This window comes from Arvicola amphibius, chromosome 2 (genome assembly GCF_903992535.2).
Source record: "Arvicola amphibius chromosome 2, mArvAmp1.2, whole genome shotgun sequence".
NCBI lineage: Eukaryota > Metazoa > Chordata > Mammalia > Rodentia > Cricetidae > Arvicola > Arvicola amphibius.
In genome coordinates, this window is record NC_052048.2 from 131,681,898 (window position 1) to 131,698,755 (window position 16,858).

General features: G+C 42.9%; 2 non-coding genes across 2 annotated transcripts; both read right to left on the reverse strand.

The window, feature by feature from the left end:
* Positions 1-228: 228 nt before the first annotated feature.
* On the reverse strand, positions 229-301 carry Trnaa-agc. The gene has a single exon. It is a non-coding gene; the product is annotated as a tRNA-Ala (tRNA).
* A 335-nt stretch (positions 302-636) lies between these two features.
* On the reverse strand, positions 637-725 carry Trnay-gua. Its single transcript is given in 2 exon segments — positions 637-672; positions 689-725. It is a non-coding gene; the product is annotated as a tRNA-Tyr (tRNA).
* Between the last annotated feature and the right edge of the window lie 16,133 nt (positions 726-16,858).

The following is a 16,858-nucleotide window of genomic DNA, read 5'->3' on the forward strand; positions in this document are numbered from 1 at the left end:
GTCTTCTCTGGAGGCGGTTAACGGCCCGCCACCCCGAGGCGGGAAAGACAAAGCCGGGGCGCGGGCAACAGGGAAAGACTCACCTGCGGACAAGAAGACGCTGTGTGAAGCGGATCCTTGTTTACCGTGCCCTTAGCTCTACTGTCTAGTAAAAGGCCAACAACATGTCCAGGAACCTGCCAGTGTCTAGTGTTGTCCGTAGCATGGCTGTGGATTGCAAAAGGGAAGTGGAGGATGCGGGCATCGATCCCGCTACCTCTCGCATGCTAAGCGAGCGCTCTACCATTTGAGCTAATCCCCCAGCTGCTAGTGCTTGGCTTCCTATTGCCTTTACAAGGCTTGCCGGGGGCTCATTGAACGGAAAATTTCTAACAAAAGTATAAAGTACGTTGGAACTCTGAGCAAGGTTTTGAAACTGAGCCATGTAATAAACACATAAGCAATAAGGACTTTTCTTGCAGTAATCATCTTTACACCCACTGAGCGAACAAAATGCATTGAATTTTGACTACTAAACTGCCTACGTGCCGCACCCCAGGTCAACAGTCGTCAAGCGAATACATTGCCCATCACCAAATTATAGTCTTTACCCCTCGAGTAATTGAGATAGGATGAAGCTAAAAAGAATGTACGAAGTCCTTCGAGCCGGAATCGAACCAGCGACCTAAGGATTGCCAGGGCTTATCCACTACAGTCCTCCGCTCTACCAACTGAGCTATCGAAGGCTCCGCTGGTTCCGGGACTTGCCGTTTTCCTTCTAATGCTTACTGGGAATTTTCTGCGCTCTGGCCAGTTTCTCAGCAGTCTTCGGGGAGCCGGGACCGGAAGGAAAGGCGAAAGAGCAGGCTCGCTGGTTCGCCGTGCAGCGGGAGCGTGCTGTGAGCCGGCTCAGTGCCGAGCTGGGCAGGCGTTCCTCCCGCTGTGCAGACACCACTCCCGGTGTTTGGGGACTGCAAATCGTGTTCGCTGCTTCAGATCCAGGTTTCATTTGGGTTTGGCGCGGTGCAAGTAAAAAGCATGCTCCTGATGGTGCGAAAGACACTCACTCAGGCCCTCGCCAGAAAGAAACGCCGAGCCTCGGGAGATGAGCGATCCCAGTGCTCCAAACCCTAGGATATGGCGGGGGACGCGGATTCCTGATCCCGAGTACCCTGGGCCGGCTGGGTGCAGTCTCCCGAACTGCCCGATCTGCAGTGCCCAGCGCTTGTTAAACAAGTTCACTGGTTTTCGAGGTCTGGGAAGGGTTTCCGCCCCACGTGGACCCCTTCCCTGTCATTTGGTAACCAAGCGTCTCCTCTGGATTGTTCGACCTTGTGTCTACCCCGACCCTGCCCCTTATCTGGCTCAAGTATTTGTTGTTTTTCCTCACAGGGCCAGGCCACTGTCGGCTCACTGAAAGCTACGAGATTTTTTTTTTTTTTTTTTTGAACAAATTCAACCCCCTGGTCCTCCGCGCAGCGGGCTCTGTCTGGCGGAGTGGGTGTGTCCAGAGACCTGGCTTACTGTTCCAGTTCTGAAACGTCCAGCTAGGTGGAATGATAGTTTGAAATCTTGTTTGACTTCATTCTGCTGGGGGCGGGAGAATGCTGCCACGGTGCCTGGACCTCAGCTGTGGAGAGTTTTCAGGGCACACGTTTAGCCTTTTTAAGTAATTCATATTTCTCTTTCCTCCTCCTCTTCCTTCCCGTCCCCAATATTCCTGTCCCCATTATTCCCACCCCCTCTCCTTCCTCCCTTGCTATATTTAATTCCGACGCCTTTAAAATGTGAGATTCACAATACATACTTATCTATTTGTTTCTCAAACCTACAGCACAAAGTATTCCCAAATGGGTCATCCACGCGAGTGCTAACCAGGCCCAACACTACTTAGATCAGAGTGGTTTAAGGACTTTTAGTGCAATGACGATGCTGTCTGTACAAATGTCACCGCTCTACTGGAGGTTTGTTTTTTGGTGTTTTTGTTTTGTTTTGTTCCTTTTTTTTTTTTTAGACGTTCGGGCTTGCGTCTGGGGTCAATCTGGGCTCGAACTCGAAGCTTCGCATGCCTCTGCATCCAGAATGCTGAGATAAAAGCTTGCAACACCACAACGGCCTCTGTTCATTTCCTTGTATCATGTTAATGTAGTTTTTTTTTTCTTTTAAATCTTACGCCTACCTTTTGGGGTCGGGGTATTTTAAATAATTGAAAATTAAACGCAGGCGATTTCCGTATTCACTGGAACACCCTCCCGGTACTATTCTGTGGTTTCTGTTTTATTATTTTTGCGTCTTCATACTTTTTACGTATATTTCTGATCCCCATGTCCCTACTCTGGCAAGTGGCATTTTTGTCGAAGCTGGTCCCCACACCTGCAATCTGGGCATAACACCTCCATGCCCAGCGTACACATCCTTAGAAATCTTTGCCCATATTTCTACTTACTCATCTAGAAAACTTTTAGGAGCGTACTTGTTTGGCCAGACAATGTGAGATTTTCCTACCTTTTGATAAAAGTTGCCAATTTACTTCCTAGAATATGCAAAATTCTATCATGGCATTTGTTATGGTTTTGGTTCCTGTCCCTTTAAGAGACAAGCCACGCCCACTCCCTCCCCAATCCGCTGAGGCAAGCTGATCTTCAGCTTCCTGCCCGAGCTCGCTCTCTTTTCCATCTTCCTCTTGGAGAGGCAGCTTCGCTTCTGCCTCTCTCCCCACTTCTCTGCTTCCCCCTTCCCCCCTGTTTCCCCCCCCCTCTCTCTCACCTTCCCCCTTTATAACTCCCTGAATAAATCTTCAACCTCACTCTGCAGGTCGTGTCTATCCATGTCTCTGTCTTCTGCCCGCCCGCCATGTGTCTCCCTGCCTGGGACCAGCCACTGCTCGGATCGGCAGCCGTCTCTGGGACTGGCTGCTCGTAGGGCCCGCTGTCTGCCGCCACATGGCCCGCTACCACCATTTGGGACCTACAGCATTTCTGCCTGCCTACAGCTGCCACCTGGGACTCCATAGCATTTTTTTTTAAATATTTTATTTATTTATTATGGATACAATATTCTGTGTGTATATATGCCTGCAGGCCAGAAGAGGGCACCAGACCTCATTACAGATGGTTGTGAGCCACCATGTGGTTGCTGGGAATTGAACTCAGGACCTTTAGGAAGAGCAGGCAATGCTCTTAACCTCTGAGCCATCTCTCCAGCCCTCCATAGCATTTTTTTAAAGAACAACATTTGGTGCAGAAACCCTGGGATGACCTGCCCGCCCCGGATTCCACCCGGGGCCGGGCTTCTGGCGCTGCCCGGGGCTACAACCTCCCTCACTGGCACGGTCAGGACTGAGGACTCTCTCTACAAAGACCCACGTGTTCCATCTGCCTGGGCGCAGCTCCACGAATAACACCGGCTTATAATTGTGAGTGTTTCCCTTCCGGCTAGCCTAACCACCCCTTTTAAGCCCCTTTTAACCTGGGAATTGACCTTTGAGCTCCCGGCAACCTCCCGGTGTTTCTAGGGTGGGGGGGGGGGAACTTTCCTGGTTGTTCCCTTCGCTGGCATTCACTCCTGGCTTGTCTCCTGTGCTAAGCCAGTGAGGCACAGCGCAGCCTCCCAGCCCACCCACAACTGGAAGCCCCGGGTCTCCAGTTCTCTCTCTCTTTCTCTTTTCCTTTCTTTTCTTCCTTCCTTCGTCGACAGCGGCTATGGTGTGGCAGGCCACTACGGTGCGGTGCGCTAACCCTTTGCTGCGTTCCTCCTGCCCGAGTAGCTTTGAGGATTCAGCCAGGCCGCCTAGCACTCCACTCGTGAGCTCGGACGCCTGTTCACGAGTCTTGAGTGTTCGAGCCATCTGCATCTCGCCTAACGGGGAGCCGTTCTGGGGGGGTGGCTTGAGGTGCCACTGTTTTTGCCGGTGTTTTCACAGCCATGACCATGGGAGCCAAACCATCCAGACCTATCACTCCGGCCTCATGCTTCAATGTCTTACACTTATCCATCTCTGTTCAAAACTACCACCACACAGTCAAATATGTAGCCAGCTTTTTTTTAATTCCAGCCATAGCATGGTCCGGTTTTTTTCAATCCCAGCCTTTGCTCCCTGCCACAGGCAGTGGCATGGTGGCTCAGCAACAGGGTGGATCACACTTCTAGGTCTAAAGTCAAGTGACTTCCATCTTAACTGAGTGGCTTTTTCATGTAGCATATGACTGTTACCATTTTGACTGAGGTCATGTGACCTCACCACCATTTTGACTGAGGTCATGTGACCTCACCACCATCTTAACTGAGGTCAAGTGACTTCACTGCTATCTTAACTGAGTGACTTTTCCGTGTAACATGTAGCTGCCGCCATCTTGATTGGAGTCAGGTGACTTTGTTGCCACCTTGGCTGCTTCAATCGGTGAGTCTCTCCTCGTTCTGCTATGGTTGCTTTCCTTTACTGGAATCATGTTTGGACTGCTCCCAGGGGTCAGTCCAACCATGCGTTAGCACTGCACACTCTATGTACAGTGCATTCGACTGGGGACCCTTCTCCCTTCATAACCCCCTGAATAAATATTCAACCTCACTCTGCAAGTCATGTCTATCCATGTCTCTGTCTTCCGGCTGCATGGCCCGCCATCACTGCTCGGGCCACCGCTCTGGGACGGGCAGCCGTCTCTGCCTTGGGACTGGCTGCTCGCAGAGTCTGCTGCCTGCCTACAGCTGCCGCCTGGGACTCCATAGCATTTTTAAAAGAATAACAGCATTCATTCACTGGTTTAAGTATTACAGAATCCTTCAGAGCCATTAAGATGGCTTAGCAGTAAAGACATTTTCTTCCAAGCTGGAGGGACCTGAGTTTGATTCCCTGGACCCACATGGAGGATGAGAGAACCAACTCCTCCAAGTTGTCCTCTGACTGCCACATGAGTACCAGGACATGCTCAAGAACAGACCTGCTGCAGAGGCAGGCCATCTCAGCAGCATGGCGGTTGGGTCACCAGGCCCTGGGAGAGGAAGCCCCAGCAGCACAGCAGGCTGTGGCAACAGCAGTTCCCTCACCACATAATAATCAAAACACTAGCCATACATGTAACATGAGGGCCTGCTTGGGGTTTCTGTCCTGCCTTGTATCCCACAGCCGGCAAGGTCCCAAAGAAAATCACAGAGGACTCCATAAGATTATAAACAGATTGGTCCATTAGCTCAGGCTTCTTATTAGTTCTTATCACTTATATTAACCCATTATTCTTATCTATGTTAGCCATTAGGCTCAGTACCTTTTTCAGCCTGGCAGATTACATGCTACTTCTTTGATGGTCTGGGTAGGAGTGGCAAAGGAGCTTCCTTCTTCCCAGAATACTCCTGTTCTCATTGCCCTGTCTCTACTTCCTGTCTGGTTGATCCACTTATAATCACTATCCCTCTTTTTTTTTTTTTTAAAAAAAACAAAAACAAAAACAAAAAAAATCCATAGTCCATTTGTTGAGAATGTGGGCGTAGTATTCCAGGCTACTTCTGGTTGGTTGGGGGTGCTGATAATCTTAAAGGGCCCTAAAGAGAATTACCAAGTCCTTGACTGGAGTATCCTATGAGTCTTGATCACCTCAGGCAACAGTCTTGAATCTGTTTTGGATGTAGAACTCTGATATCAGGCCATCTATTCCTACCGGAGATTTCTTAGGTGGTCTTCCTTGATTGAACCTGATTTTTCTTAATTCAGAATGAGTCCACAGTCTTTCATTTCCTGTGGAACAAAAGCAAAATCTCTTCTCCAAAGTAACATACCTTTTGACTTCAATTTTGAAGCCAAGGTATTTTTCAAATACCTATCTTGGATTAATTCAGCAGCATTTATAAGGAAATATCTTTTAGCAGCTGTTGCTCCTTCCTCAGCATTCAAACAATTCAAAGAGAGCACAATGACAAACAGTATCAAGATTCTCTGTGTATTTTCCATCTTTACGTGGCTTTATTTTAACCTCTATTTCTTTTATTTTTACTTTTACTTTTTGAGACAGGTTTTCTGTGTATCTTTGTCCTGGAATAACTGTAGACCAGGCTATCCTTGAATTCACAGAGATCCCTCTGTCTCTGCCTCCCCAGTGCTGGGATTAAAGTTTTGTGTGCTTCCACACCTTGAAGTCACAGAGGTCTGTCTGCCTCTGCCTCCCAGGCATTGGGATTAAAGGTGTATACCACCACACCCTACTACTCTCTTTTTTTTTTTAAGGACTTTAACCTTTAGCCTGCATATATTTTTAACACACTGTAAACCATTTAGAGGTTTTCTTCATCGCTGATCTCTCTTTACTGTACATCTCTCTTTTTCTGACCACATGAGTCTTTATGGAGAGGATTAAAGCCATGGCTTTTACGGCTGGATCCAGTCCATTCCTTAGCTTTCCAGCCTCATGGCAGAGGTACCGGCTGTAGCCATGTTTATGGCCACAACTCTATGGCGTTTCAAGGTCCCTGCCAGCAAGCAAGCTGCAACAGTATGTCCACAGACAACACTCAAGTCCTCTCTCTGTCGCCAGCCCTCCTGCCTCAAAGAGTCAGAGTTTGCACTGGCAGGACAGCCATGAATGCCGGCATTTTAAAATGGTGCAGCCTTTTTTCTGCTACGGCTGAAAACCAAAAAGCATGCCTTCAGCTTTTCATCAACACTATGTAAGTGTTTCGTGGCAGGACCTCTTAAAAGAGCTGCAGGGTTTTGCAGCTAAAGGTGAGTCAGGAAGCCTCTCTTAGATGAGAGAGCTTTCTTGCCTCTAGCAAGCAGAGCAGACCCAAGAAATTGCTGCTACCAAGAAAACATGCTTTACTCTATTCTTTCCCAAGCTTTCTCAGGCTTTCTGTGGATGCAGTTATCCATGTGGGCACCATTCTGTAACATGAGCCACCTATACTTCCTGCCTGGCCAATCAGCATTTATTTAAAACATAATTGACAGAATACAGACAATTCTCCCACACTACATATAGAATTAAGAAAAATGCTAAGAGCTGCAAAGGAAAGAGGTCACGCAATATATAAAGGCAGACTTATCAGAATTGCACCCAACTTCTCAATGGAAAAAATAAAAGCCAGAAGGTCCTGAACAGGCATCATGTAGACACATAAGAGACCACAAGACGCCAGCCCAGACTACTTATCCAGCAAAAGTTTCAATCAATATAGATGGAGAAAACAAGATATTCCATGACAAAACCAGATTAAATCAATACCTATTCAAAACCAGCCCTACAGAAAGTACTAGAAGGAAAACTCAAACCCAAAACTACATCCACAAAAACACAGGAAATATTCCCACACCAGCTAATCCCAAAGAAGAGAAATGCACACACAATAACACCAGTACCAAAAAAATAACATGAACAAACAATCACTGGTCATTAATAGCCCTTAATATCAATGGACTCAATTCAGCCATAAAACGACACAGGCTAACAGATTGAATATGAAAACAGAATCCATTCTGCTGCTGCTGCATACAAAAAACACACCTCAACTACAAAGAAGACATTACCTCAGGGTAAAGAGTTGGGGAAAGATTTTTCCAATCAAATGGACATAAGAAACAAGCTGGTGTAGCTATCCTAACAGTTAACAAAATCGACTTCAAACTAAAATTAGCCAAAAGAAATGTAGAAGGTCATTTCATATTCATCACAGGAAAAATCCATCAAGATGAAGTCTCAATAATGAACATCTATGTCCCCAATACAAGGGCACCCTCATTCATAAAAGAAACATTACTAAAGCTTAAAGCACACATCAAGCCCCATATATTTATCAGTGGGAGACTTCAACACCCCACTCACACCACTGGGCAGGTCTGCCACACAGAAACAACAGAGAAATGAGGAAACTAACAGATGTTATGCCTCAAATGGACTTAGCAGACATCTATAGGACATTTCACCCAAACACAAAAGAATATACCTTCTTCTCAGCACCTCATCGAACCTTCTCCAGAATCGACTACATACTCAGTAACAAAGCAAATCTCAACAGATACAAAAAAATTGGAATAATCCTGTGTCTTATAGAACCATCATGACTTAAAGTTAGAATTCAATAACAATAACTAATTTCAGAAAGTCCACAAACGCATGGAAACTGAACAATGCTCAAATGAATCACCACTGGGTCAAGGAAGAAATAAAAGACTTCCTAAAATTCAATGAAAATAACCACACAATATACCCAAACTTATGGGACACAATGAAAGTAGTGCTAAGAGAAAAGTTCATAGCACTAAATGCCTACATAAAGAAGCTGAAAAAATCCCACATGAGTAAGTTAACAGAACACTTGCAAGCTATAGAACAAAAAGAAGCAGACTCACCAAGGAGGACTATATGACAGAAAATAATCAAATTGAGAGCAAAATAGAAACAAAGAGAACAATACAAAGAATCAATGAAACAAAGAGTTGGTTCTTCGAGAAAACCAACAAAATAGACAAACTTCTATCTAAACTAACCAAAAGGCAGACAGAATATCCAAATTAACAAAATCAGAAATGAAAAGGGGGACATAACAACAGACAAGGAGAAAATCCAGAGAATCATCAGGTCATACTTCAAAAACCTGTACTCCACAAAATTGGAAAACTTAAAGGAAGTAGACAATTTTCTGGATAAGTACCACATACCAAAATTAAATCAAGACCAAATAAGCAAATTAAATAGACTTATAACTGCTAAGGAAATAGAAACAGTCATCAAAAGTCTCCCAACCAAAAAATGCCTAGGGCCAAATGGTTTCAGTGCAGAATTCTACAAGAACTTTAAAGAACTAGTATCAATAATCCTCAAATTGTTCTAAACAATGAAAACAGAAGAAACATTGCCAAAGTTTTTATGAGACTACAATTACTCTGCTACCCAAACCACACAAAGACATTACTAAGAAAGAGAATTAGAGACCAATCTCCTTCAAGAAAATTGATGCAAAAATACTCAATAAAATACTGGCAAACTGAATCCAAGAACACATCAGAAAAATCATCCACCATGACCAAGTAGGCTTCATCCTAGAAATGCAGGGATGGTACAACATACAAAAACCTATCAATGTAATCCACTATATAAACAAACTGAAATAAAAAAAAAACCCATACACAATCATCTCATTAGATGCTGAAAAAGCCTTTGATAAAATTCAACACCCCTTCATGATAAAGGTTTTGGAGCTAGCAGGGATACAAGGTACATATCTAAGCATAATTAAGGCAATATACAACAAGCCAAAAGCCAACATCAAACTAAATGGAGAGAAACTCAAAGCAATCCCACTGAAATCAGGAACAAGACAAGGCTGTCCACTCCATATCTATTCAACTTATACTTGAAGTTCTAGAGACAACAAAAGGAGATCAAGGGAACAGAAATTGGGAAAAAAAGTTCAACTTTCACTATTTGCTGATGATATGACAGTATACATAAATGACCCCAAAATTCTACCAGGAAACTCCTACAACTGATAAATGCCTTCAGTAATGTAGCAGGATGATACAAAATTAACTCAAAAAAATCAGTAGCTTCGTTTACACAGATGATACATGGGCTGAGAAAGAAATTAGAGAAGCATCTCTGCTGTGGGAAATCCTTCAGCCAGTAACCTTTGAGATACTAGTCCACTTGGGTGCGGCCTCTTATGCTATAAATGCTGACATAAACGTGTGCGCTCTCTCCCAGCTTCTGGATTCAGTTCCTGTTCCCCATTTGTGGAAAGGACTGTGATCTGTGAGTCTAAATAAATTACCCCTTATTATACTCAATTCTGAGTTAGTGTGAGATTATTTTATAGTGTCCATTTTCACATCACCCTTTATAATAGCCACAAATAACATAAACTATCTTGGGGTAACTCTAACCAAACAAGTGAAGGACCTGTATGACAAAAACTTTAAATCTTTGAAGAAAGAAATTGAAGAAGACATCAGAAAATGGAAAGATGGTCCATGCTCTTGGATAGGTAGGATTAATGTAGTAAGAATGGCATTCTTACCAAAAACAATCTACAGATTCAATGCAATGCCCATCAAAATCCCAGCAAAATTCTATACGGACCTTGAAAGAACAATACTTGACTTCATATGGAAAAACAAAAACCCAGGATAGCCAAAACAATCCTGTACAATAAAGGAATTTCTGGAGGCATCACAATCCCCGACTTCAAACTACAGAGCTACAGTAATGAAAACAGCTTTTGGTAGTGGCATAAAAGCAGACAGGAGGATCAATGGAATCAAATCAAATACCCAGATATCAATCTATACACCTATGAACACCTGATTTTTGACAAAGAAGCTAAAATTATAAAATAGAAAAAAGAAAACATCTTCAACAAATGGTGCTGGCATAACTGGATGTTGACATGTAGAAGAATGCAAATAGATCCATATCTATCACCACGCACAAAACTCAAGTCCACATGGATCAAAGACCTCAACATAAATCCAACCACAATGAACCTCATAAAAGAGAAAGTAGGAAGTACCCTTGAATTCACTTGGCACAGGAGACCACTTCCTAAATATAACCCCAGTAGCATAGACTCTGAGAGCAATAATTAATAAATGGGACCTTCTGTAACTGAGACGCTTCTGCAAAGCAAAGAACATGGTCAGTAAGACAAAATGAAAGACTACAGAGTAAGAAAATATTTTCACCAACCCCACATCAGACAGAGGTCTGATCTCCAAAATATACAAAGAACTCAAGAAACCAAAATGAGCACCAAAATGGTGTGGGAAGTCCTTTTGTATATGTGTTGCTTTTATTGGTTTATGAATAAAGCTGCTTTTGGCCAGTGGCTTAACAGAGTAAAGCCAGGTGGGAAATCTGAACAGAGAAAGAGACGGGGGAGAGTAGGCAGAGTTGGGAAGAAGCCATGAAGCTGCTGCAGGACACAGATGCCTCTGCCTGAGAGCCCACCAAAACTTTGCCCATAGGCCACGATCTCGTGGTGATGCACAGATTAATGGAGATGGGTTAGTTTAGGATATAACAGCTAGCTAGAAATATACATAAGCTAATAGGCCAAGCAGTATTTTAAATAATATAGTTTCTTTGTAATTATTTCGGTTCTGAGCAGCCAGGAATTAATGAGCAGCCTCTGACCATATCAAAATATCAAATAATCCAATTTAAAAAATGGGGTACAGATCTAAACAGAGAGCTCTCAATAGATGAATCTCAAATGGCCAAAAAACTCTTAAGGAAATGCTCAACTTCCTTACCATGAAAAAAATGCAAATCAAAACAACTCTAAGATACCATCTCAGATATACCTGTCAGAATAGTCAAGATCAAAAACACTGATGACAGCTTATGTTGGAGAGAATGTGGAGTAAGGGAAATGCTCCTCCATTGCTGGTGGGAATGCAAACTTGTCCAGCTGTTTTGTAAATCAGTATGGTGGTTTCTTTTTCTTTTCTTTTTTTTTTTTTTTGGTTTTTCGAGACAGGGTTTCTCTGTGGCTTTGGAGCCTGTCCTGGAACTAGCTCTTGTAGACCAGGCTGGTCTCGAACTCACAGAGATCCGCCTGCCTCTGAGTATGGTGGTTTCTAAGAAAATTAGGAATCAATCTACCTTAAGACCCAGCAATATCACTTTTGGGCATATGCCCAAAAGATGCTCAACTGTACCACAAGGATATTTGCTCAACTATGTTCATAGCAGCATTATTTGTAATAGTCAGAACCTGGAAACAACCTAAATGCTCCTCAGCCAAAGAATAGATAAGGAAATGTGGTACATTTACACAGAAGTGTAAATTTTTACTCAGAAGTGAAAAAATAATGACATCTTGAAATTTGCAAGCAAATGGTTGGAACTAGAAAAAACCATTCTGAGTGAGGTAACCCATACCCAGAAAAACAAATATAGTATGTACACATTCATAAGCAGATATTAGACAGAAAGCAAAGGACAACCAGCCTACCCTCCACAACCCCAGCAAACCTAGACAACAAAGAGGACCCTAAGAGAGACATACATGGATCCACTTAGGAAGGAGAAAAAGACAAGATCTCCTAAGTAAATTGGGAGCATGAGGGGCAGGAGGTGAGAAGAAAGGAAAAGGGAGTAAGGAAGGGGAATAAAAAATACATAGCTCAATAAAAACAATAAAAAAGAACACAATGCACCCCATACAATACACATGTAACACTAAATAATAAATGGATGTAAAAAAGAGAAATGCTTTATTAGTGATATGCATTTTATACTATAAAGTAAATATCTTTTATATATAAATATGCATCTTATAAATAATATAATATATTGATAGTATATAGATAATATAAATAATACAATAGAAATATATAAACATGCATCTTATAATATAAAATAAATACATAATATAAAGTAAGTTGTATATTTTTTTTATTTTCACTTCATTGATGAAATGGATCTTTTTACAAGCCTGTTATTTATTTGCAGAATTACTTATGAATTATGTCTCTTACACACAATTTAGTGTTCAGTGCTTTTTTTTATTTAGGGTAGATTTTTATATTTTTAACATCAGGGATGTATTTTTTTTTTTTTTTTTTTTTTTTGGTTTTTCGAGACAGGGTTTCCCTGTAGTTTCTAGAGCCTGTCCTGGAACTAGCTCTTGTAGACCAGGCTGGCCTCGAACTCAGAGATCCGCCTGCCTCTGCGTCCCGAGTACTGGGATTAAAGGCGTGCGCCACCACCGTCCGGCCTAGGGATGTATTTCTGGCAAATATTTTTCTCTATTTTTTTGTCTGTGATGCTTTATGATACAGACGCATCTTAAAATTCTATGTACAACCATTTCCTCTAGGACCTTTCTCCGTTTCTTTGAAATTTAGCATATTATGCAAATGAGGATAAAATATTCACACACTTCTTTTAAACTTTTTCCTATTTACTTCTAATCTATTTGAAATATGCTTAGGTATAGGCAATCCATTTTAAAACAAAAGCACTTAAACTGTCAGGATGGCTCAGCAGGTAAAGGCCCTTGCCACCAGGCTGACAACTGAGTTTGACTCCCGGAACCCACATGGTGGAGGGGAAAGAACCAGCTTTTGCAGATTGTCCTCTCATTTCTCCAATCCGCCAGACACACACATACTTGATGCTGCAGCACACGAACTCACACATATGGACACAGGCATGCTAAATAATGTACTTTTTAAAGAGAAGCCTATAAAGTAAAAGAATTTAAAAAATAAGCTTTATATGTAATTACATAACAAAATTAGGCAATCTACTTACAGATGACAAATTCCTAGAAACACACAAGTTATCTAGAATAACTCAGAAAGATACGGGAAAACCTTGAAGAATGAAAAAGGATTTCAGTACTCAGAAACATCTAGCAGAAAGAAATTCAGAAGCAGAGAACTTCAATGTGAATTCTATCAAATACGTAAAGAGCAATGAACATAATCCAAAAGCAGAAGAAACTCTTCATTGTGTGAAAGCCAGTTTCTGATGACCTGAGTTCAAGCCCCAGGATCCCACAGTGGAAGCAGAGTGTAGCACGAACAATACAAATACAGAGACTTAAGATTCGAAGACTGGAAAAGCAAAGCAGCCAAGCTATTAGAAAGTTCTTACCTCACCAAGGCTCAGACAAAGGGCGATCCTGTCCTAGCATGCCTGCGGACTGCGATGCTCTCCACCAGACCTCAGACTGCTCTGAATTCCTCCTGCCTATGCCTCTCTCTAGTGCTGGGACTAAAGGCGTGTCAGCCCAAGTGCTGGGATCAGAGGTGTGAGCTCTGTTTCTCTTTTAGATTGAGTCACGCCCAAGTAGCTCAGGCTGGCCTTGAACTCACAGAGGTCCATCTGCCTGCCTCTGTCTGTGCTGGGATTCAAGAACTGTCCTCTATGGCTAACTACTGGTATAGGTATGTGACTAACTAGTGGCTTAGCTCTGCACTCTGATCTTCAGGCAAGCTTTATTTGTTAATAATACAAATAAAATATTACTATAGGCGAGAATCAACTCCCTCCGCTTGGACTGATCACATGCATGCCCCCTTACAATAATAAAGAAATTGAAGACCTTAAATAAATGGAAACACATGCCAGTTGGTTTGGAAGATTTAATATTGTTTAAATAGCAGCCCTACTTAGAAAAATCTATAAATTCAATGCAATTCATGCCAAAATTCCAATGACATTTTATTTTCATAAATGAAATCTATAATCCTTAGATTCATGCTGGATTACCTGGTTCTCTGAATGACCACGACAATACTGAAAGTGGACAACAAAGTTGAAAACTCATACTACCGATTATCAAAACGTCTGATAAAATCAGCATAGGTTTGCTTCAGATAGTTCTTTCTGGCTTTGTTTTGGTTTGTCTTTTGATTTTTGGGTTTTTTTGTTTGTTTGTTTGTTTGTTTTGTCTTTTGTTTTTGTTTTTTTTGAGACAGGGTTTCTCCGTAGCTTTGGAGCCTGTCCTGGAACTAGACCAGGCTGGCCTCAAACTCATAGAGATCCGCCAGCCTCTGCCTCCCATGTGCTGGGATTAAAGGCGTGTGCCACCACCACCTGGCTAGAAAAATCTTTTTTAAAAGATGATCTGAGTAAATGCTGTACACTTCTTATTAGTTGTCACTAGACTTCACACACTTTTCTCCAAAAGGAACCCTTTATTGCCTTTTTGCTGTATTATTTGAAGAAAGACTGTTTTAGGTTCCCTAACAATGGTTAAGTTGCTCAGAAACCCTGACTTTTTCTGTGTACTGAGTTCATGAACTCTGTCTGGTCATCACAGCCCATCCCCCACAAGGACAGTTTAAGTGAAAGGAGAGGACAAACCCTTGATCAACACAGCCTGGACTCGCACTGAGGACCCTGCAGTATTGTGTTTAAATCCAGCTGTGCTCACATCAATCATAAAGGCGAATGACATCTCAGCATTATAATGAGCACAATCTTGAATTCTAGAGGATTTCTGACCGTACTTTCAAAACTGGTAGATTAGGATGTTCACTGTTTTGAGACAGGGTCTCTCTATGTAGCTCCAGCTGTCCAGGACTCACTGTGTAGACCAGGCTGGCCTAGAACTCAGAAATTCACCTGCCTCTGCCTCTTCAGTGCTGGGATTATCTTTTTTTTTTTTTTTTTTTGAAACAGTGTCTCTCATAGATCAGGCTAAAAATGACCTTGACAATTGAGCCTCTTGCCTCCACCTCTCAAGTGCTGGAATTAGAGGTGTGCCCCTTCATGTTTAACAGTGATAGTTGTAGGCCCGTCCAAATTCACAACTTGTTATAGTCCCAAATGCTTAGCTTCAGTGAGATCAGTGAGCTGATGGTCCTGATTTGGCGTTATGGGATTCACTTAATGGTCTATTTATGAGCTGTGGAGAGGAATTTTAACTGCTTCTTACTGACCTCAACACTACCATCATAGTGGAATTTGTGTGTGCCTTTTCTCCCATCCTAAATTGTATGGACAATGGCACTTTCCCCACCAGCTCTTGCTGAGGACAGCAATGTGACATCAACTTTCTTCAGTACTGTCAGCATTCATGCATCCATTCTCAGAAGTATCAAATATGACTTTGCTTCCAGAATCTCAAGACATTTCTAGGTCACTTCCAACTCTTTACCGTGACAGTCTTTTACAGCAGCGTCCTGTTCCTGTATAACGCCCTACAATGCCAGGGGGTCCAGGAGTGTGCCGAGCCAAACCGCCGAGATGTGGCTATGGCCCAGAAATTTGGAATATGGGGTGTAATAAGAACATGGCAAATGTAACGGGAACCACTCACTGAACTGTTTTCTTTCCGAGTTGTTAGCACTGCTGGCTAATGTTTGAAGTTAAGGGTTCTACCTCTTTTGAACCACCCTTGACTCTTTTTGGGAACAGAAACTTTTCTCTGCAGTGAGAGAGATAACTTAAAATATGTGCAGTAATTAATGCCATGGCAGCGTGAGAAAGGCAAACATCTGGAGATTGTCAAGATCAATGACCTCCACTATCTCTGAGGAAGCATTTCTAGGTCAGTGACACCTACCTGCCTGCAGAGTGGTGGACATGGCCATCACAGTTAAGACTTACTGTATTTGTGTGCTGTGTACATGAGTGCAGGTGTCTGAAGACACCAAAGGCATCAGTGACCGAGCCGGAGTTATAGATGGCTGTGAACCATCCAGTGTGAGTGCTGGGAACCGACCACAGGTCCTCTCGCGGTATGTGCTCTCGACCACTGAGTCGTCTCCCCCAGATCCACAACAGGCATTTCGTGTAACCTAGTTATAGAAGTGTGTGGCAGCTGGGTCTGCGTAGGGCCAGACTGCACTGGTGGTAAGACCTTGATGGTGGGGAAGCTGTGTGTGTGTAAACGCGCCTGTGCACACATGTGGTGGTGACAGTTAAGGACAAGCCTCTATTTTTGCCCTTGACCTGAATCTGAAATTGCTCTAAAATAACACATACTCAAAAAAAATTTACCAGTGTGTTAACATCACTTACAGATAATATAGTTCATTAGGTTTGTTTGTTTTTGGAGACAGGGTTTCTCTGTGTAGCCTGGCTGTCCTGGAACTCACTCTGTAGACCAGGTTGACCTCGAACTCAGAGATCTGTCTGCTTCTGTGTCCCAAGTGTTGGGATTAAAGGCGTGCACCACCACATCCAGCTCAGCACATTGGTTTTTATTAAGTGACAAGACACGTGGTAATAAGTATTCACCCATCCCTAAATGATGGGTCACTAATAGAGTAGAAGAATGGGCCACTTTCAGCAACCACACAAGTCCCACCTCTCTCAGATGACATTAAGATGCTCAGAAGTCACCCAACCATATAGACACCTCTGTGAAGGATGCCTGGGTGATTTGGATTGGGAAGCACGCCCATCACTGTGGAAAGCAAGCCATGCTAAGGTGC